Source organism: Ochotona curzoniae, unplaced genomic scaffold (genome assembly GCF_017591425.1).
Source record: "Ochotona curzoniae isolate NIBS_2020 unplaced genomic scaffold, NIBS_Ocur_1.0 contig_3037, whole genome shotgun sequence".
Taxonomy (NCBI): Eukaryota; Metazoa; Chordata; class Mammalia; order Lagomorpha; family Ochotonidae; genus Ochotona; species Ochotona curzoniae.
The window spans coordinates 5008784-5032715 of record NW_024465699.1 but is presented as its reverse complement, the minus strand read 5'-3'; the positions used below and the strand labels follow the sequence as shown (position 1 = coordinate 5032715).

General features: G+C 50.6%; 1 protein-coding gene across 1 annotated transcript in view; it reads right to left on the bottom strand.

The window, feature by feature from the left end:
- Window positions 1–23932, bottom strand: part of LOC121155699 (POU domain, class 5, transcription factor 1-like) — a 40197-nt gene that overhangs the window by 1162 nt on the left and 15103 nt on the right.

The following is a 23932-nucleotide window of genomic DNA, read 5'->3' as shown; positions in this document are numbered from 1 at the left end:
CCAGCGCCTCCGGGCTCGCCAGCCCCAGCGGGGTCTCCAACATGTTGTTCCAGTCCAATCCTGACCCCAGCTGGGACTCACTTCTGCATGGGGTCACCTTAGACCGAGCCCTCCTCCTCGGTGGTCTCCACCGCCTCGCTCTGTGTGAAAGGGGCACAGCGAGCGACACCTGTGCCACCTGCATGGCAGAGGGAAGCCAGCAGTCGCTGATTCCAGGGCACTTTTCTTTCTAATCGCCATCCATGGGAACCTGACCTCTGTCCCCATCCAGACCCCAAATACCATTCGTGTCTTTGTTCCCTCCACAGCTCCCGACCTAACCCTGTTGAGTGGGGAGTAGGTGTGTTGTACAGGTGACTTCCAAGTCCCCTCCACTGGCCGGCCTGGCCCTGCAGCAGGCGGATTTATAATCGCAGAAGCAAAACAGGAACCGCAAGATCCTTCTGGGTTTCTTGCAATGTAGCGGGCACTCCCAGATAGAACGTGGCCTCCCGGCTGGAAGTCCTCCTTGCCTCCTTGTGGTAACGTCTCCCGGGACTAAGCACCGCAGTTAGGGAGCTCGGCAAGAGCTGAGCGGGCCGCTGAGACCCGCCAGCCTGGAGGCCGAGCGCCCCCTCCCTCCCAAGCAGAGGAAACGACCTGAAGTCTGCAGGGCAAAACTTGGGCGGGGTTTTGGAGTTGACCCATCCTCAAGGAGGAAGCTGGCCACCCCCTCCCGCGGGAGAGGCGATCTCGAGTTGGGCACCCTTCTGCCTCCTGCCCAGCTCCTGCGGCTCAGGGTGCGCCCCGAGCCTTGCAATCCTTTCCACACGGAGGGGGCAGTTCTGCTGTCTCTCCCAGCCTGGTCCCTCGCTTTGCTATGCCGTGATTCACAACGTGGGCTTGGCACCTGTCTACCTCCTGATGTAGGGACCAGGCTGCACATTATGCCAGACCCTCATCGATGACCACAGAGAGCTCGCAGAAGCTCTGGTTGCTGTCTGCAGGAACCAAAGCTACGCCTAAGCAGGCCCCGCCCCCCACTCCCCACCCCAAACCTCCTTCCCGGCACCCCCCTTGTAGTAATATTCCTGGCCAGCCATCCCCGCCCCTGCCAGGCAATGCTGGGCAAAAGGAGGGAGAGGGATGGCTCCCCACCTTCCAGAAGGCACGCCATCCTGCCTGCTGACCTGACACCAGGGAACAGCGAAAGCCAGCGTGTCCTTGCGTGAAGGAGGAGGGACAAGGAGGCTGGGAGGAGGGTCCGCGCTTTGCTCCCCTGGTGGCTAAACTGGTGGCCCTGCTGCCAGTCATCTGCTGGGAGGGAACTGGGTCAAGCGGTAGCCAGAAACCATCTGCTCGAGAAGCTGGGATTAGCCCGCCCTCCACTGATCCCCCAGCCCACAGGGGCCCGAGGGTGTAAATTGAGTTCTTCCCAGATCACCTCGGACTTTGGGGGCAGGGAAGGAGAAGGGGGAGAGGCTCTGCATCCCCCTCCTGAAGGGGCAGGGACCCCTTTCCCTTTTGCTTTTGGCCTCCTGCTCCACGTGACTTCAGGCTTTCTGGCTTGACCAGAAGTGTGACTGTCAGGTTTTGCATACAATAATGCACATGGAGGGTGGTTGCTAACAGTTTGGTGTTAAAGCTTGTTGAGGAAATAGGGCTGGTGGCCTATGACTGTAGCTGCATGTAGGGAACAGGAACACACACACACACACACACACACACACACACACACACACGGTGGTTAGCCAGGTGTACTGCGTAGCATTCACCAAAGCAGGTGTTGTCCCCAGTGCAGAGTGGAATATCTCCATTCTGGGGCACATCCTTGCTATGCCCACAGCAGATGGAAGGATGCAGGCAGCCACTGGACTCCTGCAGGTGTGGCCAGCGGTTCTGCCGTGTCACATGGGGCCATCTTATTCACAGCCCTTCCCTAAGGGAAGGTAACATTGTAACACAGGAGAGTCCGGTAACATTGTAACACGGGAGGCCCATAGGTGACATTATAAATTAGAAGGAGGCCCATGAGTGCTCCCTGGGGTCTCCAGGCATCTGAGCTTTTGCTAGAAAGGTGTCCTTGGAGATGGTCCCAACTGACTCCTTTCACCCCTGTCTGTCTCCTATATTTTGGGCTGCTGGTTGCATTGGGCAGGACACGGGGTCTGGCCCCACATCCGTGCAGCTCTCTTCTTGTTGCTGTCCTGGGCAGTGCCATGCCCATACCCAGTGGCAGGAATGCGGCCATGGCAGCACTTCTCCTTCTGGGCCAGAGAAGCCAGTTCCCTGAGCCCAACTGCCAAGTGACCTGTGCAAGGAGGGCTGTCTGCTCTATACCCCTGGTGTGGCCAAGAATTGCATCTGCACCTCACCTCGAAGGTCTACCTTGTGGGTGCTGGATTCTTCCCATGGCTCACAAAGGGACACTCAGGTAACTTGGGAGGACTGGCGAGAGAGCAAGTGCTCTGAGCTCCCTGAATGGGCATAGGGCGCGAGCCTCCTCCACCTTCGATGTGCCCATATCCATGGTGTCGTCACAGTACCTTCCTTTCTTCCTGTGTCCATCACCCGGCTGTTGGCAGGGAGCCAACTGTGTGTGTGTGTGTGTGTGTGTGTGTGTGTGTGTGTGTGTGTGTGTGTGTGTGTGTTGGGAGGCAGCTTGGTCTTACAGCCTGCATGGAGGGGTGGCTAATGATGCCAAACCCTTTGGGAAAGCTACTCACCCACTCTGTCACCCCCAAACTGGCTTCTCCCACATCTGACACACTCCAGTCTTACGACTTTTTGGCACAGAGTCACCGGAGGATCATGTGCTGCGTCCCGGTCTTGGTTAAAGACCATGAGGCCAGGAAGGAGCTAGCTTGAAAGGACCCTTCTTGCTTCCTCTAGTCAGGGCTGGAGGGTAGGGCTGCTGGCGGCTGTGGCAGAGGAAGATTTCGCACATTTGAACACTCAGGAAATATTTCAACAGCAGGCTCCATCAGGATGGCTGTCCAAGTCAGTATATTTTCTAGAAAAAAAAAATCCTAGAGGCGCTAAATACAGCAGTTGGTGAGTGGCCCACTTCAAATTGCTAATCACAGACTACTCCAAGCATAAGGATTCCTTCCCATTCATTCAATGAACACAGTTGAATTAGCTGCTGGAGTATACAGTTCACGCCGGACATAATCCCCCGCTCTTGTTCTCCACCCCGGGTCTACCAGGAAGACCAAGACATGAATGTACCTTGCTCAGGGAGATCACTGGGGTGAAGCAGGGGACCAGGCAACCCCAAGCCTGCCAGGAGGAGCTTCAGGGGAGAGGCAGGGTTGGCCCAGAGCCATAACACAGGTGAAGTCGTTTTCCAGGTAGACTTTGCTAGGAAAGCTGTGAGAAAGGATAAGTGATCAAGGATCAGCCAGGGTCCCCATGGTGAACCCTCTGAGATGAGATCCTTCGTGAGAATCTAGGGTGGCCAGGCTGGGGGAGGGGAGGGGCAGGCTGTAGATGGATGATAGGGACTAGAAGGCACAGGACCCTGGTAGGGTTAGCAGGGCCGAGTCCCCAGGAGAGGAGCTAACCAGAGGGGCATAGGTGGCAGTGAGAGCTAAAGGGAGGATGGTGTGGGCTGGATTTCCTGTGCCAGGACTACTAGTCTGGGCAGCTAGTGGGAAGTGGGAGGGATGGATGTGAAGCAGAGAGCATCAAGAGTGGCCCCTCACCATGCATGCTGCAGTGGAAGTTTCTAGAAGGCTCCCAGGTGCCTGTGGGTGCACCATCACAGCCCCATGACCCTGGTTGCTGGCCACTCAGGGGGAAAGAGGCACTTCTCGCCTGGACTTTCCAAACTTGACTGTGTCCAATTGGAGAGCTCGGTGGGAGTGGCTTCACAATGTGGGAGTGGCTTTCCTCTGTCCTCAGCTGGGGAACTCCACAGCTCACCGTGGCGACCATCCCACTGGAGGGAAGAGAGAAGTGGCCTGCAGGTCTGACAAATCAGAAAGTGCACCACCAGTCTAAGGGGACATTTCTAAAGTCCTCCCTAGTGGTCAGGATGAGGAAAGCACGTGTGCTTGCGGAGAAGACATCTTTTTCACTTTTTTTTTTTTTTATGCAGAGCTCATAAACCCTTCAGTCTAATTACATACATGAAAGCCAAGGTTCTGGGCCCAATGCAGTAGCCCAGTGCCCAAAGTTCTCGCATTGCATATGCCAGAATCCCATACGGGCACCAGTTCATATCCCAGCAGCCCTACTTCCCATCCAGCTCCCTGCTTTCACAAGCAGTCCAGGACAGCCCAAAGCCTTGGGACCCTGCACCAGCATGGAAAACCCAGAAGAAGCTCCAGGCTTCTGGCTTTGGATCAGCGCAGCTCCGGCCATTGCAGCCACTTGAAGAGTGAATCATTGCATGAAAGATCTTCCTCTCTGTCTCTCCTCCACTGTATATGAATTCCTAATAAAAATTTTAAAAAATAAATCTTTAAAAAAAAAAAAAAAGGAAAGGCAAGGTCCTCTAGTCCCAACACCCAGTACCCCCAGCTGCATACGCATACGCTGTCGTCACGTGACACAGCACCTGGGTACCGCCCACAGTAAAGAAGCTCAAACAGAGTTTAGCACAGGTAACCACAGGATAGCGGGGACCTCCCAGTGCTCACTGGTTACAAAAATGTTTGCACCAGAATCAACTTTTATTTATTTATTTATTTATTTATTTTGATTCATCCTATCTGAAAGGCTCAGCTACAGCAGGATCACTCCCACAAAGGACCGTAACAGCCAAAGCTGAGCCAGGCAGAGGCCAGGAGCTCCTTCTAGATCCCTCACATGGGACCAAGCACCTGCATCATCTCCCACTACTTTCCCAGGTGCATTGGCAGGGAGCTGGATCGGAAGTGGAACAGCCAGTGGGTTCAAGCCAGAACTTGAACCCACACTCCTGTGGTGCTGCAGGTGCGGTTTCAGGCATCATGCTGCAGCAACAACCTCCTCTCTGATGGTTTTGAAGTGCCCTCCTCTGGCTGACCCGGGTTTCACACAGCCTCTCCCCCTTCATCACCCAAGACCCTCGTTGAATTCTCCAAGTCTTTGAAATAGTCTCAGTCTGGCCACTGAAGGGGACCCCCTAAGCCATTCCCGCTTCCATCTCCCCAACCCCAGGCCCATGGGTTGCCTCTGAAAGCCATGCTTTAGTTTTAAATAGTCTCAAGTTCAGTCCTCATCCTAAGGCACCGCCCCCTGTGGGCTGCCTGGGCTTGGGCTGGGAGTTGGATGATCAGCCAAGAAAGGAACCATTTCTCACACACCTCCTTGGGCCTGAGTGCGTTCAATTCTTCCAGCACCTGCTGTTTCCCATACATTAGATTATGGGTTTAAAAAGCCATGGTGGGGGAGGGGAAAGTAGACGAAGGAGAAAGGATTCGATTTTTGCTTGCTGGCTAAATGGGCTTCAGTCTCATGAGGAGACCCCGCTGGGAAGACTGAGCTGTGTTTTGGGGGATGGCCTGTAAGAGCGAGCACCTGTCATGCACTTGTTGTCTGTGCTGGATCCCCAGAGACAATGCTATCTGTGCTGGAGCCCTAGGTCCCAGGCAGTGTCTTTTAACAGCTCCACCTGCCGCAGAACCAGTCCACCCTGCAAATTCATTCTAAGCCATGGAGTTTAGGATATGCCATGTTACACCTTGCAAAAGGTAAAGGGGAGACGGAGAAATGGTGGCTGGTAAGCAAATGACTATATAGAAGTTAGAGAGATGATTTGATACAAGATGGGTGATTAGATAAAAGATGATAAGGGAAGGCCTGGTTTAGCAGCTGAATCCTCGCCTTGCACATGCTGGGATCCCATGTGGGTGCTGGTTCATGCCCCAGCTGCTCCACTTCCCATCCAGCTCCCTGCTTACGGCCTGGGACAGCAGTGGAGGACGGCCCAAAGCCTTGGGACCCTGCACCCATATGAGAGACCCCCAAGAAACTGCTGGCTACAGATTAACTCAGCTCTGGCCTTTGTGGCACGTGAGGAGTGAGGCAGCAGACGGAAGATCTTTCTCTCTGTATCTCCTTCTCTATGCATATAGATAGATGATATGGATACACAGATGATTAAATATATAGCTAGATTACATAGACAGGTGATTAAATACACAGGTAGATGATTTACTATAGATAGATAACCATAGATGGGTGATTAGATATATAGATAGGTGATATTACAGGTGATTAGAGAGATGATTCTAAGAAGATAGGCGCAGATAGGCATTTAGCATGAAGAAATACAGAACATGAAACTTTCATTTCACTTTTGTCAACTACTATTCCTCATCCCGCTGCAGCTTCCTGCTGATTCTGAAATACTAGCACAGAGCACATAACCTAATCAAAAAGAAAGGTGACAGGGTGGGCCTTCGGCACAGGATGCCATCTGGGATGCCCACACTCCACCGCAGGGCCTCAGGTGAGTCCTGACTGCTCCCAGTGCCAGCTCCCTGCTCGTGCACACCTGCAGAGGCAGCGGGTATGGCCCAAGTACATGGGGCCCTGCCAGCCACATGAGAGTCCATGATGAAAATAACTGAACATGGACAGTCCCTTAAGGGATGTTGCTGATTCCTGTGTGTAACATAGGAATCTCTCTGGGTCCAGCAAACCCCAAGTCCCTGGGATTAAGCCTATGCCACCTATGCCATCTCCAACATGCACTCACAGATCTGCAAGATTTTGTGGGGAAGAGAGCAAATCTTAGTGTTCCAGATTCTGGACCTCCCTGACGCCTGCACCTGCCATGCATGACATGTTCCTTTGTTGTGTGCAAGGACCCTGGTAGAAGCAGAAACTGCCCCACCCCCAACAAGGCCACAGCCCTGCTCTGCCTGGAAGGAGCAGAGGGGGGAGTAGCCCTGAGCTGCCAGCCCGTGGGCAGGGGGAGGGCCTGTCACTGTGGACTTTGCAGAGCATGGCACGGGGAAGAGAGCAGAGGAGACAGAACTCCCCAGGGGCAGGCACTGAGGGTGGCAGCAACCCTGGAGGAGGCAGGGCAAGCAGGCCATGGCCATTTTGGAATGTCTAGACAGGATCTCCCAGACAGCTGGCTCCTGAGCACCCAGAGTGGGGTCATGATGACTTTGCAGGGCAGCCACACCAGCCCGGGCTGTTTCCGCTGCCTTGCCCTGCCACGGGAGACAGAAACCTTGCCAAACATGCTCTTATCTGAGGGTTTCCACCATCATAGTCAAACTTCATGTTAGCTGACTCAAGGAGCCATGGGGCTGGGCAGTGGGAACAGGGGATGCTGCCCGGTTAGGGAGCAGGAGCACAAGGAAAGCAGGACCCAGCAGTTGGCCAGCAGGGGCTGGAAGGAAAGGCAGGATGGGGTGCTGTCATGCACCTGGGGAGGCGGACCCCTGGCTGGGCAGCCTGCACAAAGACCACAGACTCTGAGTTAAACTGTCCAGGCAAGGGGATGCATGGGGTACCCAGGGCAGGGGTGGGGGCTTTGCTGCTGGGAAGCCCCCCAAAAGGAGGAGTTAAGTGGATGATGGCTGCTACTCGAGGCAGAAGCACCCAGGTGCCCCTTTTTCTGCAGGCTGCCCCAAGGCCAAGTACAGGGACAAGACCCGGTGCCTAGGGCCAGCATCTCTGAGAGTACCTTAGAGGAAAGCTGGGGGATAAGCAGGAACTGGGTGGTGTGTATGCATGCAATGGGTCCTGCTTATGAATCTATGGGGAAATTGGATGTGTGTACTGGGCGTGTGTGTCAGAATTATTGGCATGTGCATGGGGGTCTATGCGGGTATTAGAATGTGTGTCCTGATGTGTGTACTAGCGTGTATATAAGGGTTGGTCTGCATGTGGGTCTGTGTGATTTGGGGATATGTGTGCTGGGTGTATGTACTAGCATGTGTTGGGGTATGTGTGCTGTACATGTGATAAGGTGTGTGTGGACGCTAAGGAGCAGCATGTGGCTGTGTGCGTGTGTCTATTACAGAGGGTGTGTTTAATACAGAGGCGGGCCCTCAGCACCCCACGCCCTGAGCTTGTGGCAGTGCACCTGCGGCTCCCCCAGTGCAGCCATAGCAGAGGCAGAGGTTTGCTCTTCTGCGCTTGTCTCCTTGGACATGGAGATGCAATGCACCTGCAGCCACTCTGCAGAGGGCGTGTGGCCCTGTAGTTCCTGTGCCCCGGTCCCACGCCGGAGGGCCTGGGTTTCATTCTGGATTGTGGCTCCAGACTCCTGCTTGCTGCTCATGCAGCCCCTTGGGAAGTAGCCAGTGATAGCCCAAGTGATTGAGTCCTCGCACCCACATAGGAGAGCGGGATTGAGTTCTCGACTCCTGGGTTCAGCGCCCTCTTGTGGGCAGTAGTGGAGTGAGCCAATGAATGGATGAAAGCTTGCTTGCTTGTTCGCTGTCTCTCAAATACACACCCCACATATACACTACACACACTGGCTCCCTCTCTCTCTGGCTCTCGAATATAATAGCTTTTCTTTAAAAGATTTATTTTTTATTAGTTTTTCATTGGAAAGGTGGATATACAGAGAGGAGAGACAGAGAGGAAGATCTTCCGTCCGATGATTCACTCCCCAAGTGAGTGCAACGGGCGATACTATGCCGATCAGAAGCCAGGAGCCTCTTCCGGGTCTCCCGCACGGGTGCAGGTTCCCAAAGCTTTGGGCCGTCCTCGACTGCTTTCCCAGGCCACGGGCAGGGAGCTGGAAGGGAAGCGGGGCTGCCGGGATTAGAACCGGCACCCATATGGGATCCCGGGTGTGCAAGGCGAGGACCTTTAACCACTTGCGCCACCGCGTCGGGCCCTAGCTTTTTTTTCAAATTGTGAGGAATCAGCTGATTGCACTCACTCCTGTAATAAATACTAAATATCTAGTATATGCCAGTCCCAAGAGATAACAGCAGTGAACGAGACAGCCTACAATCAAACAGGAAAAAGAGGGACCGGCACTGTGGCACAGTGAGTTAAGCTGCCATTTGCAATGCCAGCATCCTGTACCTGAACATCCATTGCAGTCCCAGCTGCTCCACTTCCAATCCAACTTCCTGCTTTAATGCCCCTGGGAAAACAGCAGATGACCCAAGTGCTAGGGCCCCTGCACCCACATGGGAGACCCAGATGGAGTTTCAGGGCCCAGGTTTCTGTCTTGGACCAGTCCTGGCCATTGTAAGATGGGACCAAGTTTAGACTATGCAGGGGACAGGAAGAAAGCCAGTGTGGTCATAGTAATAGAGCAGGTTTAGAACTACTGAAGCAAATGATGGAGGAGGTGGAGTGGATAGCAGTCACATCACCTGGAGCTCTGCAAATTCTACTCCTTATAACCAGTTCTGGTCTCCTTCGGCGACTAACGCATGATACTTCTCACATAGGAAAAAGCCCAGAATTATATCACGGTCTCTATAGCCATTCCTATATGTCTTAATTTTATATCTTCAAGGGTTCTTCCTAATGACAACATGGCTGGTGGAGCACTGTCCATCACATCTCCATGTCAAAGGAGACAAACTTTGGAAGAGCAAACCTCTGCCTCCTGCCAACTGAGCCAGTTCCCCTAAAAGCCTGGAAGCCCACAACTCTGCTTTCATCACGGAAAGTGGGAAGACATGGAACAGGGTCACAAACGTTGTGCAAAGACTGCTGGCCACTGTCCTGAGTTCAGTGAGAGGACTTTGGGGAGTTTTGTGATTTCATAGATTTGGGGAGGGCTGAACATGCCTGCAGGTGGAGGAGGAGGGACGGCCAGGGAGGAGTCCACGCAGGCAGGAGAGCTAGATGCTGCAGCAAAGAGGCAGGGTTACGGGTGAGACACAGAGACAGAGGGGTGGGCTGGCACGGTGGAGTGGAGGTGGAGGAGGAGGAGGGATGGCCGGGGAGCTAGCAGTGCCCAGGTGGTGTAGAAAAGTCAGGGCCAAGATGGGAAGTTGGACATGGGGGAGGGTGTCGATGGAGGCAAGGAAGAGACCCAAGGATGGCCCCAGGGCATGGCATGCTGGTGAAGGGAAGAGCCAGGCCAGGGGTGGGGGAGAAAGCAAGGGCCAAGAGACGGTGGGAGAAGGGGAGCATGGAGGATCTTCCTGGGATCCAGCGACCCCAGAGGCTGGTTGAGGCCCTGAGGAAAGCACCCATTCTGGCAGAGAGGTGGGGAGGAAGGTCCCCAGGGAACAGTGGGGGTGGGCATGTGCACCAGTGGGCAGAGCTGGGGATCTGGGCCATGGCAGGCCCCGCTCCCCTGCCCCAATCAAGCCCCAGGCATCCAGGCAGACCACAGGTCCCCATGGACAGATCAGAGTCGGTCAGTCATAGGCACAGCGCGACCACACCCTCTTGGAGAATGTCCTATGCTCTTCCTGGGCTGCTGGACTTGGCTGGGAGCCAGGCAACAGTGGCCCAAGTCACAGCCGAGCCAGACATACTCAGCCACATCGGCTCATTGTCGGATTGCACATCCCTTCTAGCCCATGGATGGTCTCTGGCTTAGAGTCTGTGCAGGTACAGGCAGGTCGGTTCCAGCTGCATCTCCCCAAAGGCGTCTGCCTCCACTGTCCCCCAGTCCTTGGGCACCCAAGGGACAGAGGGCCTGGGCCAGGGTGACAGATCAGGGACAGGCTTTTTTTTTTTTTCAAGATTTATTTATTTGTATTGCAAAGTCAGGTATACAGAAATGAGGAGGGACAGAGAGGAAGATCTTCCATCCATTAATTCACTCCCCAAGCGGCTACAATGGCCAGAGCTGTGCTGATCTGAAGCCAGGAGCCTGGAGCTTATTCCACACCTCCCACACAGGTGCGGGAACCCAAGACTTTGGACCATCCTCGACTGCTTTCCCAGGCCACAAGCAGGGAGCTGGAGCAGAAGTGGGGCTGCCAGGATTAGAACCAGCGCCCATATGGGATCCAAGCACTTGCAAGGCAAGGACTTTAGCCACTAGACTGTTGCACTAGGCCCAGGGCCAGGCTTTTACCAGGTCTCAACTTGCTTGGAGAAATCTCCCAGCGCCTGAGGCTGGTATTGTGGCACAGCAAGCCAAGCCACTGCCTGCCAGGCCAGTTAATGCATCTGGGAAAGCTGCAGATCATGCCAATACTGAGGCCGCTGCACCTGCACAGGAGACAATAGAAGGAGTGCCTGGCTCCTGGCTTGAACCTGGCTGTCACAGCCATTTGAGGAGTGAACTGCAGATAGAAGAGCCCTCTCTCTCTTTTTCTCTCTCCCTTCCTGTCTCTCCTTCTTTATTTGCAATTCTACCTTACAAATAAAATAAATAAATCTTTTTAAAAAGAAAAACAGAATTCCATGGCAAAATGGAATTCAAGCTATACGCTTCTTTGGGTGCCAAAACAAGTTTGAAATTCATGCGTCTTTTTTACATCATAATGATCTTCCATATAATGAAAAAAAAAAATCTGTACCAAAAGTTTTGTCACCAAAATAAGCTCATATTCTTTTGGGGTTTTTTTGTAAGATTTATTTATTTTACATGAAAGAGTTTCAGAGAGAGAGAGAGAAAGCTCTTTCATCAGCTGGTTCACTCCCCAAGCAGCCAAAATGGCCAGAGCTGAGCTGATCTGCAGCCAAGAGGCAGGAGCTTCTTCTGGATCTCCCACGTAGGTACAGGGGCTCAAGGATCTGAGCCATCCTCCACTGCTTTCCCAGGGCCATCAGCAGGGAGCTGGATTGAAGCTGAAACATTCTGGGCTCGAACCAGTACCCCATATGGGATAGTGGCACCACTTGCAGAGGATTAGCCTGTTATGCCACAGTACCAGGTTCCCTGCTCAAATTTTTAATTACATTTGCCACAAGCGTTTACATGCATATGTATGTTTTCTCAGCAGTAATGCCCAATGCATTGGTACCGTGAGCTTGAAGTCTGAAGCCAACCAAAACCAGAAGCTCCAGAATGCCTCCCTCCTGTCCCCTCCAGCCCCCAGAGGGACGTCCTGGGCACAGCAGTTGAAGTTGGTCTCCCCCATCAGGGCAGTGGCTGCACCCCGGTGGTGACCCAGTGTCCCAGGCAAGCAAAGCATCCAAGACGCAGCTCCCTATGTCTACGTTGTTTTGCATCGCACAGTGTTTTTGAACACAACCTATCTTTTCCACGTCCCAGGAAAGGCACCACTTCTGCCTTGGAAAGTATGGCAGCCGGACAAAGCACAGAGCTGGCAGGTGCGTGGCTCGGTGGCCAATAATCCCTCCAGGCACAGGATAGCTACCCCAAGGGAAGGAGGTGGCTTGAGGGTCCCAGAACTGCTGCATCCCTATGACACCGCACCTCCTGGCATCCCTACGACACCGCACCTCCTGGCATCCCTACGACACCGCACCTCCTGGCATCCCTAGGACACCACACCTGTTCCGAAAGGGCTTCGTCCGGCAGCCTGCAGGTAACCTGGGTTCCTCACAACCCTATTCCTTCATCGTACTTTTGCCCCTCTCTTTGCCTTCTGCTTCTCTCTCCCTTAAGGTCAGAGGAGAAAGGGGCTATCCAAAGGCAGGTGGCAGCTAGGATTTTCCTCAACAACCACTTGCTGTTGGAAACTTTCAGATGCACCCAAGAATAAACAGGAAATGAGCCCCAGGCTCCCAGCGGTACCCGCTGTCAGTCTCCAGCATAACACAGAGGACAGCTCCACCGCGGTGCCGCAGCGCATGCCCTGTGTGCATCCTCCCAGGATTGGGCTCAGAGCCTCCAGGCCACCAGGAGCTCCCACTTGCACACTCAGGTACTGGAAAGAACCCCCTCCCATGGGCCAGCCTGGCAGCAATCCATCCAGCTATACTTTCGTCTACACCAACTTCCTTAAGCACAGGTAGCTAGGCCTGACTTATTCATTCTGCAGCTTGGCCAGTTCCACATTAGCCAGCAGCCTTAGAAAGAAAGCAATGGGGGGGGGGGCAGTATTGTGGCACAGTGGGGTAAGCCTCTACCTGTGAGTTTGGCATTCCCTATGGGCAGTAGTTCAAATCCCAGCTGCTCCACCTCCCATCCAGCTCCCTACTGTTGTGCCTAGGAATTCAGCCCAAGGTGGCCCAAATACTTGGGCTCTTACACCTATGTGGGAACCTCAGATAAAGCTCCTGGCTCCTGCATTTAGCCTGGTCCAGCCCAGGCCAGTGTGGCCATTTGGCAGACTGAACCAATGGATGGAAGAATGTGTGTGTGTGTGTGTGTGTGTGTGTGTGTGTGTGTGTGTGTGTGTGTGTGTGTATGTGTGTGTTTCCACTTTCTCTGTAACTATGCCTTACAGATACATAACTAAAAAAGAAGGGCCCGGTGCCGTGGCCTAGCGGCTAAAGCCCTCACCTTGAATGCACCAGGGATCCCATATGGGCACTGGTTCTAATCCTGACAGCCCCACTTCCCCTCCAGTTCCCTGCTTGTGGCCTGGGAAAGCAGTTGGGGACAGCCTAAAGCCTTGGGTTCCTACACCTGTGTGGGAGACCCGGAAGAAGCTCTTGGCTCCTGGCTTGGGATCAGCTCAGCTCCAGCCGTTGTAGTCACGTGGGGAGTAAATCTTCAGACAGAAGATCTTCCTCTCTACCTTTCCTCTTCTCTGTGTATGTGACTTTGCAATAAAAATAAATAAATCATTTATTTTAAAAAAGTGGGCAACTTGCTAAATCTATCCATACTGAGGTCACCCCTCCCCCCATCCCCTTGCTGTGTAATGAGGAGCCAGGCCAAGTGTGTGTGTGTGGGGAGAGGGGATTAATGGCAAGTGTTCTTCTCACACCTTGGTGGCTTTGTCTGGACTTTGCTCCATCCCTGGCTAATGGCTATACTCCCTGAACTTGAAACCAAAATAAATACATCCCTGAAGTTAAGCAATGTTATGACATCAAGGTTGGTGTCATGGTTCCAAACCATGAGAAAACCATATTCTGGGATAATGGGGCTTTCTGTGAGCCAGAGGAAAGACCAGCCCATTGGCTTGTTGTCAGCTAGAATTTGGCATTTTGCACCATTGTTCAGCTGGGTGTATGTGTGTCTGTGCGCGCACGCGTGCGTGCATGTAATCTAATTAGAGGTGTTTTAGCAATTGCGGTGTGAATGCATACAGACAGATATTAAAATATAATTGAGGGGTTGTGAGTAGGTCTCTGGACCAGCCCAAGGCATAGTTCCAGAAGGATCAGCCCCTCTCAGATTATTTCTCACGGGGTGACGTTTGGGATTTCCGTCACCCTCTGGGAGGTCGAGGGTCCTCAGGCAAGGACAGTCAGGTGGCTCTCAGGTGAGCCTGCAGCCACGCTGAGCTGAGTGGCACCCTGGCTGCCCAAACTCCCTGCCCCAGTGGCTCAGGCAGGCATGCAGCCCCCTGCTGGCCATGGCCTTGAGGGCCGCGCTCCACCCTTCAGCAACACACTTGAAACCACAGACAGAACCCAGAGCCAGCTTCTCCACCCAGCCCACAGGCTGCTTCACCTGCTGCCACGGCTGACGCTTGCATGGGGACAAATGTTCCTTGTGTTGTCCTCCCATCAGATTCTCACTGTAAAAAAAAAAAAAAAAATTACCCCTCACTCCTCCTACTGTACAGATGAGCAAATGAAAGTTCCAAGAGGCCATGGGCAGTGCCAGCCATGTCCAAGGAAAGGACAACCATTCCACTTCCCCACAGGTTCATTGCCCCATGCTCCTGAAGTCTGGTGTCCAGGTCCAAGGGCAGGCTCCTTGGCCTCGCTGCCAGGAGCTTGTCTTTCTCCCCATGTCTGTGGACATCCATGTGCGTCTGTGTCCTAATCCCTTCTCTTTGCACAGACACAGGCAGATTGGATTAGGGTCCTCCCTGATAACCTCAGGTCCCCTTGTTTATCTCTCTAAAGGCCAAATGCAGTCTCTTGTTGGTGTTCTCAGGTTAGGGTTTGAACACACAGGTTTTGAAGGGGCAGAAGTGCTTGGCAGGGTTAGGGGAGAACTGTTAAGGTGACGTGCCTGAGTGGTGTGGGGGTTCATCTGTGGCTGTGGGGAGGGGCAGGAGTGTGCAACACCAGGACTGCAACACCATCCACAGGGGGCTAGCACTGTGGTGCAGCATGTTAAGCTGCCACCTGCGATGCTAGCCTCCCACATTGGAGTCCTGGCTGCTCTGCTTCCAAACCAGCTCCTACCGACGGACCTGGGAGGGCAACAGAGCATGGCCCAGCAGCAGTGCTGGGTATATGCTACCCCCAAAACACATCACCAGGTTTCCAAAGAGATGAGTACCCCAAATCTCTCTGGGGAAGAGCAGAAGTAATATCAGAAGCAAGGAAGTGCCAGATGCTTCCCAAGGGAGGGCTAGCAGATTGTGGGAACATGTCCTGCTCCCCAGGATGTACAAACCAGCAAGCCTGCTCCCCAGCTGTCCGGCTGAGACTAGGTGTGGTCTTGCCTCCTGGGGGCACCTTCTCACCCTGGCATCTCAAGCAAACATTGGCATCCGAGGAGTGACAGCAGCTGAGCCATCCCAGTGGCCCCAAGCCAGCAGTCACAGGGTGGGCCATCCACCTGGAGCTCACCAACCGGTGGAGCCTGCCAACAACAGCAGGGCTGGCAGCTGCCAGGCTTACCTGGTTTGACAAAGCAAGCAGCAGTTGGATGCAGCGGCTTGGCAGCAGAGAACAGCAGCTGGGGTGCTGGTTGCCTGGCGTGGGTGTGTGTTCATGCAAGTGTAAGATACACACACACACACACACACACACACACACACACACGGGAGGCATTCATGATAAGGTGGCAACCAGGCCTGCCTGGGAGGTCTCTGCTCACTTGGCTACCTGTAGGGGGGCCTGATAAGGATCATAGTCTCCAACCAAGGCCTAAACCCTCTCCCACACTCACTGTTCTTTCTGCATCTCCCCAGGAGCTAAGGTGAGAAGGCTCTGCCCAGGTTCACAGACGCAGGAGTAAGAGATGGATACAACCTAGCGATTGTACCATCACATCCACTGTTCTCGATGCATCTCCCCAGGAGCTAAGGCAAGCAGGCTCTACTCAATTTCATGGATACAACCTGGCTCTTCTTTCTCATTCCCTTTTTGTCCCAGCCACCTCTGACATCAGATTGGCTTTGTTGATTTATTGATTTTGATTTCTGGTATAGAATGACACCTTATCCATCACCCAGTAACTTTACACATCCATCAACCAACTCCCGTCTGCGCTTGAGGAGGTCTGCAGGTGAGTGAAGGACCCAGAATCTATGGAAGAAACACCTCACTTTGAACACACAAGAAATTCCAGGGGGAGGGGTGACACACTCCCACCAGGGGTGGCCTGCCTGGCAGAAGAGGCCCAGGGAACCATGAGCAAGCTAGAATCCCCCCGACACACACACACACACACACACACACACACACACACACCGTGGTCATCAGAGTATAGGCACGGGACAGATAAGTGAGTGAGACCACATGTGGTGGTGATTTGAAAAGAGAGAAGGCTTGGTCACATAGGAAGTCATCCACTGAGCTCTTTGCAAATCATGGTAATGCATCCAATATAAAGAAAAGCGAGGGTGGCCAGGGATATGGCACAACAGCACCAGAATCCCCTATGGATGCCTGTTCAAGTCCAAGTGCTCAGGCCCCTGCACCCACATGGGAAACCCAAATGAAGCTCCTGGCTGATAGCTTCAGCCTGGCCCAGCCCTGGCCGTTCTCACCATTTCAGGAGTGAAGCTGAGACCAGAAGATTTCTCTCTCTCTGTCTTTCTCATCTTGTGCCTCTCCCTCTCTGTAACTATGGTTTTCAAGTAAATAAATGAATTTTTTATAGATTTATATTTCTTTAATTTGAAAGGCAGATTTTAGAAAGGGAGAAGGAGAGACAGAAAAGGACTTCCATCCACTGGCTTGCTCCCCAACTGGCTGCAATGACTAGAGCTTACTGACATGAAGCCAGGAACCAAGAGCTTCTGGGCCTCCCATGCAGATTCGGGAGCCCAAAGCTTTGGACCATCCTCCACTGGTTTCCCAGGCCATAAGCAGAGAGCTGAATCAGAAGTAGAACAGCCAAGACACCAGCTGAGACCCATATGGAATGCCAGAACCACAGGATAGAAAATTAGCTTGCTGTGCCACTGCACTGACCCAATAAATAGAATTTTAAAAATTATTTTATTCATATGAAGTGAAAATTTTTCACATATTTCATACAACAGAAATGCACTGCCTGCATTCCCACCCACCCGCCTTTTTCTTCAGTTTTGGCCATGGGATAGTTTATGTTTACTCCTCAATCATAAACATTTGACATTTGGTTAGGTGAGGAATTCAACAGCTAAAAGGCAGGAAGCAATAGTTCTGGAAATGTCACTCTCATTAGATTACTTTGGACTCTGTGTATTAGTTACCACCAATCAAACAAATGCTTTTGTCTTTGGGAGGTTGGCTCAATTCACTAAGCATAATGGTTACCAGTTGTATCCATCTTGTTGCAAAAGACAGAATTTCGCTCTTTATTACGGCTGAGTAGTATTCCCTAGAATATGTATACCATATTTTCTCTATTCAAGCCTTAGCTGATAGATTTGATTCTATACCTTGGTTATTGTGAACTGAGCTGCTCTAAATAGCTGGGAATACAAGTAACTCTCTCATATGTTGATTTTATTTCCTTGGGATAAATTTCCAGCAGTATAAGATGGCTGGGTCATACAGTAGATCTATTTTCAGTTCTCTGGGGAATTTCCAAACTATCTTGCATAATGGTTGTGCTAGCTTGCATTCCCAACAATATATTTTCCCCACAACATCCTCACCAGCATTTATTGTTTGCTTTTTTTTTTTTTTAAGATTTGTTTATTTTTATTACAAAGTCAGGTATACAGAGAGGAGGACAGACAGAGAGGAAGATCCTCCATCTGATGATTCACTCCCCAAGTGAGTGCAATGGCCGGTGCTGCGCCGATCCAAAGCCAGGAGCCAGAAACTTCCTCCAGGTCTCCCACGCTGGTACAGGGTCCCAAGGCTTTGGGCCGTCCTTGACTGCTTTCCCAGGCCACAAGCAGGGAGCTGGAGGGGAAGTGGAGCTGCCGGGATTAGAACCGGCGCCCATATGGGATCCTGGCACATTCAAGGTGAGGACTTTAGCCACTATGCCACAGGGCTGGGCCCCATTTATTGTTTTCTAAATTCTTTAATTAAGATTTATTTTATTTTATTTTTATAGGAAAGGCAGATTTACAGAAAGAAAGATCTTCTATCCACTGGTTCACTTCCCAAATGGCCACAATGGCTGGAGCTGAACCTATCCAAAGCCAGGAACCAGGAGCTTCTTCTGGGTCTCCCATGTGCATACAGGGATCCAAGGCTTTGGGCCATCTTCTGCTGCTTTCCCAGATCACAAGCAGGGAATCAGATGAACTAGTGCCCATATGGTATTCCAGTGATTGTAAGGGGAGGACTTAGCCAATGGAGCCATTGTGCCAGGTCAATGTTTTCTAAATTCTGTATGGATAGCCATTCTATGTGGGGTGAACTAATCTCATTGTGGTTTTCATTTGCATTTCCCTGATGTCTGATAAGCATAAGCATGTTTTCAGTTGTCTACTGGTCATTGCTGTTTCATTCTTTGAAAGGTGCCTGTTCATATCCTTTGCCCATTTCTTAACTGGATGGTTTGTTTTGTTGTTGAATTCCTTGAGCTCTTTGTAGATCCTGGGAATTAATCCTCTACCAGCTGCATGGTTTTCAAGTATTTTCTCCCGTTCTGTTGGCTGCCTCTTTGCTTTGTTGAGTGATTCCTTTGCGGTGAGGAAGCTTCTCAGCTTGATGCAATCCCACTTGTTTATTTTTACTTTATCTGCCTGCCTGTGCTTCTGGGGTCTTTTCCAAGAATCCTTTGCCAATGCCTGCATCTTGCGGAGGTTAGCCTGTTTTCCTTCAGTAATTTGATGGTATCAGGTCATAGGTTTAGACCCTTGATCCATTTTGAGTTTATTTTCATATAAGGTATAAGGAAGGGGGTCTTGTTTTACATTTATACATATGTAGATCCAATTTTCTCAGTACTGTTTGTTGAAGACATTCCTTTCCTCCCTGCATTGATTTCCGTTCCCTTGTCAATAATCATTTAGCTGTTAGTGTAGGTTCATTTCTGGGATTTATATTCCATTGATCTGTATATCTGGTTTATATTCCATTGATCTGTATATCTGGTTTGTGCCAGTACCAGGCTGTTTTGGTTGCCCCTTCCCTGCAGTGTGTCTTGAAATCTGGTATTGTGATGCCTCCAGCTTTGTTTTTGTTATTTAAGATTGCTTTAGCTGTTGGGGATATCTCTTGTTTCCATATGTATTTTAATATCATTTTTTTTCTATATCAAAGAAGAATGCCATATGTATTTTGATTGGGATTATATAGAATCTGTAAATTGCTTTTGGTAGTACATGCATTTTGATTATATTAACTCTACTAATCCAAGAATTTGAATGATTCTTTTATTTTTCTTATGTCTTCTATTTCTTTCATGTCTTATAATTCTCACATCCTTGGTTAAATTTATTCTGTGATATTTAGATTTTTTTGCAGCTACTGTGAATGGAACTGATCCTACAAGTTCCATCGCAGCCATGGAATTGTTTGTGCATACAGACACTATTGATTTTTGTGCATTGATTATATATATCCTAAAAATTTACCAAACTCGTTTCTGAATTCCATTAGTCTTTTGGTGGAGTCTTTCAGTTCCCCTAAATGGAGCACCATGTTATGTAGAAGCAGGCATAATTTGAATTCCTCCTTTCCAATTTGTAATCCTTTGATTTTTTTTTTCTTGCCTAATGGCTCTGGCTAAGATTCCAGGACTATATTAAATAGCAGTGCTGATAGTGGACATTCTATCCTGTTCTAGATCTTAGGGGAAATGCCTCTAGCTTTTACCTGTTCAATATAATGCTGACTTATGGGTTTTTCAGGCATTGCCTTGATTGTGTTATGGAATGATCCTTTTATATTCTGGTTTCTTAAGTTTTTGTCATGAAAGGATGTTGTATTTCATCAGAAGCTTTCCCTGCATGTATAGAGTCAATCATACGGATTTTATCCTTCAGCTTGTTAACGAGATGTATCACATCTATTGATTTGCATATGTTGACTCATTCCCGCACACCAGAGATAAATCCCACTTGGTCTGAGTGAATGATGTGAGCTGATGTGTTGTTGGAATTGATTAACTAGTCTTGTTGGGGAGGGGGTTGCCTCTATGTTCATCAGGAATATTCACCTGTTGTTCTCTTTGTTGCATCTTTTCTTTTTTTTTTTTTTTGGAATTAAGGTAGGTGGTGTTGGTCTCATAGGAGGATTTAGGGGGGGGGATTCCCTCTCTTTCAATTGTTTTTTAATCATTTGAGAAGTATTAAAATAGTTCTTTTTAAATTTTTGGCAGAATTTAACAGTGACATCATAGAGTTTCGGATTCTGGACTTTTCTTTGTTGGAAAGTTCTTCATTACTGATTCAATCTTTATTTTAGTTATTGGCCACTGTGCCGATCCCCAGTCTGTATCTTTAGAGAATTTAGGCCATTTCAATCTGGATTATTACTGAATAGTAACAAGCTGGTCCTACCATTTCCCCATAACTCTCTCTCTCTCTCTCTCTCTCTCTCTCTCTCTCTCTCTCTCTGCTTTGGATTTCGTTTGTACCTTTACTAGGAGATTTTCTACTATCGCATTCTTTCTTTATGCTGACTGCCATTCTCTGCTTCTGTGTGAATCACATCCTTAAACATCAATTTGTAGGGCTGTTCAGATGATGGCAAATTCTTTCCATTGGTGTTTGTTCTGGAAGGTCTTTATTTTGCCCTCCTTTATAAAGGATCGCTTTGCAGTGTGTAGTTTGTTTCTTTTAGGATCTGGACTTTTCTCTCCATTTTCTCCTAGCCTATGAGGTTTCGGAAGAGAAACCAGCAGCTGATAGTACACAGCGATCCTCTGAAGGTACGCTGGCATTTGAGAATCTTCTCTTTATGTTTCACTGCTAAAAGTTTGACTATATGGTGTCAGGCTGAAGATCTTTTCTGGTCATGCCTATTAGAGCCTCTTTGTGCTTCTTGTACTTGGATGATTTTTTTCTGCTATTATTTCACTGAATACGCCTTTTAGTCCACTCTCGCTTTCTTCGCCTTCAGGAATTCCTGAGAGATTCATGTTTGGCTGCTTGATGGTGTCCCACCAATCTCGAACGCTGTTTTGGGTTTCCAATTTTTCATCTTCTGTTTTTCCTACTAAGATGATTCCCAAGTTCTGTCTTCTATCATGGATATTCTTTGTTCTGCTTCTCCAGGCCTGCTGTTGAGGCTTGCTACTGTATTTTGTATTGGGCATATTGAATTTTTTTTTTCATTTCTAATACTTCTGTTTGATTTCTCTTCAAAAGTATAACTCCCTTGGCAAAATTTTGCATCCATATCATGTATGGCTCACTTTATCATTTGCTTCCATGTACTTTTGAGTAACCCTATGATTATTTTTTTTTCCCATTTATTTCAGACATGTCGTTACTTTTTTCATCTTCACTTTCTAATGTTGAAGAATTATGGCTACTCTTGGGGAGTCACAATGGCCTCTGTTTGTTTTTTTAAGATTTATTTTTATTATTTTTTTATTGGAAAGGCAGATATACAGAGAGGAGAGACAGAGAGAAAGATCTTCCGTCCGATGATTCACTCCCCAAGTGAGTGCAATGGCCGATGCTATGCCGATCCAAAGCCAGGAGCCTCTTCTGGGTCTCCCACGCGGGTGCAGGGTCCCAAAGCTTTGGGCTGTCCTCGACTGCTTTCCCAGGCCACAGGCAGGGAGCTGGATGGGAAGCGGGGCTGCCAGGATAGAACCGGCGCCCATATGGGATCCCGGGCGTGCAAGGCGAGGACCTTAACCACTGTGCCACCACGCCGGGCCCTGTCCTCTGTTTTTATTTCTTGCATTTCTGGGGGCACTTGCTGGACTTTGTCTTGGATGCTTCTGCGGCGTGGTGGAGTGCCTACTCCTTCTGCGGCTTGGAGTATGGACCGTGTACTCTGGTCTGTCTCAGATGTGGGATGAAAGTCCAGGGTGACACCTGAGCTGGCTGTGGCTTATCTCCTCTTTTGTCAGCACAGAGGAGGTGACAGTCACGGCTGTGAGTGTAATCGCACCTTCACCTCCTCTCTTCCAAGGCGGTCCTCACCCAGGCTTAGCCCGTGGTGGCTGCAACTCCCACCCACACCAGCATATGTACCACACACATTATCTGTGCAGTTTGCTGTGTGCCCAGAGACCCAACTACATGCCACACAGTCGCAGCTTTTAGACTCCCCACACTCACAGGGTGCAGGAGCTCTGCTCAGCCCCAAAGTCTGCCGTGATCACGGAGAACAGAGGGGGTGCTTCCAACACCTGCCACCTCTGAGTGCTCCGCCATGGCGACTTGCACCCCAGGCCTACAAGGAAATGGGGCGGGTGTACACCTCAGAATCCCAGGTGTGTACGCCATCAGCCTAGACTCACAGTGGGAAGCATGGAGTCGCCCTCCTGATGGAACCACTGAATCACAGATTCCCATTCCAGCTGCTGTGGGCTGTGCTGATCATAAGGGGGAGGTCTCTGCAGGCTGATCCACCCTCCCCACCAAGATGACACCTTTACCCAGATGGTCCAGGTGCCGCCTAGGGAAGTGGGGAAAAGACATCGTCTAGGGAGCCACAAAATGTGGCTCTGCAACGTTTTGTTTTCAAACAATGTCACCAGTGACTCTGGTTGCTGTGGTCTGCTCCCGGCTGTGCCTTCCAGTCACACTGTATAAGCATTATACATTAAGCCTAAACTTTTTCAAGCAGTAATTATGGTACAAAGAAAGACCCTGTGTGTCATATCCTGGCAGGTAGCTTCCACGTGTTGAACTACCTATCACGACAGCAGTAGTGGTCTCTTTTTATTTAATTGAACTACCTATGACGCATCTTAGGGGGTTCTTTCCTATGGAAAAGCTTCAAAGGCTTCAAATAGACCAACACTAGGAATCCTGACCCTCAGCTTATGAGCCTGCTGTGAATTTCCTTTTTTTTTTTTTTTAAGGAGGATCTTCCATCTGATGCTTCACTCCCCAAGTGGCTGCAACGGCCAGAGCAGAGTCAATCCCGAGCCAGGAGCCAGGAGCCTGAGTCGATCCAAAGCCATGAGCCAGGGTCTCCCACGTGAGTGCAGGGTCCCAAAGCTTTGGGCCGTCCTCGACTGCTTTCCCAGGCCACAAGCAGGGAGCTGGATGGGAAGCGGGGCTACCGGGATTAGAACCGGCGCCCATATGGGATCCCGGCACATTCAAGTTGAGGACTTAGTCACCGGGCCATGCCGCCAGGCCCCCTGCTATGAAATTCTTAACATGTCCTCCCCAGAGAGGTCTGTGTATCCACTACTAATTTTCCAAATCAGGAAGTCCTTTCACAGCCTCTTTTCACTATGTGTGAGAGGGTGTGGAATAAAAAAACAAAAAAAATGACGGCTGGGACTGACACAGTGGTGGATCAAGTTAAGCCTCTGCGTTCCACACCAGCATCCCATGTGGGCACTGGTGTGAGTCCTGGCTGCTCACTGTGACCCAGCTCCCTGCTTTGAGCCTGGGAAAGCAGCAGAGGATGGATCAAGGTTTGGGGGTCATGTGGGAGGCTTGGAAGAAGTTCCAGGCTCCTGACTTCAAATTGACCCACCTCTGCGTGTTGTGGCCCTTTAGGGAATGAACCAGTGGATGGAAGATCTTTCCCTCTCTGTCCCTCTTTCTCTCTGGCCCATTTTGGGTGACTCCTGCAGGTCCTAACTCTGCTCAGAACCTTCCATGGCTCCTATCAAATTGCAGAATCTTTGCCTGAACCAACCTCTATGCTGGTGTTTCCACCAGAACCAACCATCCCCTCCCCATTAGGGCTCCTGGTCTTTCAGTCCTGTGCTTCCATTCTGTTGGGGCATACACAGAATTACCCAGCAAGTGGAGACTTG